This window comes from Austrofundulus limnaeus, unplaced genomic scaffold (assembly GCF_001266775.1).
Source record: "Austrofundulus limnaeus strain Quisiro unplaced genomic scaffold, Austrofundulus_limnaeus-1.0 Scaffold624, whole genome shotgun sequence".
Lineage (NCBI taxonomy): Eukaryota > Metazoa > Chordata > Actinopteri > Cyprinodontiformes > Rivulidae > Austrofundulus > Austrofundulus limnaeus.
Window position 1 is genome coordinate 235210 of NW_013953026.1, and position 2072 is coordinate 237281.

Consider the following 2072-nt stretch of genomic DNA (forward strand, 5'->3'; position numbering starts at 1 on the left):
CAGGACTACTGCTCGTGGGCCAAATCAAACGGCTTGGAGGGCCAATTTTGGCCCGCGGGCCCCACTTTGGGCACCTCTGCTCTAGCCTAATGATTTATTTTAATCTGAATTACCTGTGTTCTTTGATAAATGGTAAATGGACTAAACTTATATAGTGCTTTATCAAGTCCTGTCTCASTCCACAGTGCTTTACACTTACACTCACCCATTCATCCACTGGTTTAGTTATAATAAGTTATGTCCTGGTTTAACTGAGCTGTCAGGTTTGGCTATGCACAGGTTAAACTGAGCGCTCTGCTTTAGTTCCCCTTGTGTTTAATTGTGAACAGTTTTAAATGAATTTCTGGGTTCAGTAATGTACAGGTTTAGGTTAACTTCTGCTCTCAGGTTTAGCTGCTGTCCAGCCTTGCACGATGGAATGGACTAAATGTCAAACCTATCCATAACCRACACTTTAGATAACACACTGCGCCATTACCTCCAAACACATTTTTTAATCTCTGCGCGAAATCACAATCTGAACTCTGACGAGGCAGACGAACCAACGGAGAGTCCATCTTGCTTTGGAGGAAAAAAAAACAAACAAAGTACAGTAGAGGGGATTTCACTCCTGTCACACACTCCCAGGACGATGTCATCGACACGCCACGCTCTCAGCAGCTAAAAACACCCCCGGTGCTAAATTAAAGTGGACATTTTGTGGTCAGGCACATGYAAATCTGCATGATGTTCAGCAGAGCAGCAGCTGTATTTCTGTTAACATGGGATAAGTAGCTCGTTAGCCTGCTAGCTCTGCCTCCTGCTATCTGTCGCTGGTTGAACGGGCGATGTTTGTCCGGACAGATTGATCGACCAAAACAACGTCAGAAGTCTGTGACTAAACTGTTATGAAGCCATCGTTTCTGCGAGGCTACGAGATGCGGATGGAGGGGGGCCAGGAACGGGAGGAGGAGGAGGGGGTCTCGTAACACCTCAGTATGAAACAGTTACTGAGACATTTCTTTAGACTATTTCAGGACTGAAGCATTATTAATCATCGCAGCTACAGCGACCCAGATGTGCTCCCTGCAACACCGCGGGCCGGTGACATGTCGAGGGGGAAACAGTCTGAGAGAGGGGAGAACCAGCAGGCGGACATCATGTCCACAGCACTGCAGCGAGAATCAGTTCTGTGGCAGCCCGAACTGGCTAATTGACGACCGGGTTTGCACGCAGGACCGATCTGAACCGCGGWGTTTCTCGTCCCGTTATGTGAGAACATACCTCCGGTGATGTTGTCAGAGAGCAGCGGATGCCTCTCATTATCGGTCTCGTCCACCTTTTTTAACTTATTAACACATGATAACAGTTCAGCACTGGCTGTGCTGAGATCAGCTCCGTCAAAATAAACCCGTTCAGACGCTCCAAACCGGAAGTGCTTTTTGAGTCTCTTCAAAATAAAACGCTAAGCCCATACTCTGTCCCATGAAGAAAAACCCTAAAATATTACTTTTTAATATTAAATAGTAACACTTAAATACTAATATTGTTTTCGTCTGAAATGTATGTACATGTATGTAAATGTATGTTCGTATGTCTGTTCTATTTTTAAAAGGTCTCACTGAATGTACTGTTTTTTAACCTTTTTCTGCACAGATATCATTCTTACTTTTATCTCATTTCAATTTTATTACATTGTACAGTATTTTTATTTTATTTTATGTTATTTTTCTTAATTTTAATACTAATATCTTAAATCTATTATTATTATTGCTAATGTTGCATAGCAATATATTGTTTTGTGGATTGATGTATCTGCTGCTGCTGTTACACATGAATTTCCCCTCTGCGGGACAATAAATGCTATTTCTATTTTATTAATGAAACTATCAGAAAGTAAATTCCCACCACAGCTTAATCTTAACAGACACAAAATTAATCCAAATTTACAAATATTATGCTAAAATTCAGTGTGGTAGCACCTGATAGTCATACTTCAAGCTCTTAACATTTCTTGCAAAAAGAAATAACGTAATTATTATTATCATTATTGTTATTATTATTATTATTATTGTTATTATTATTATTATTAT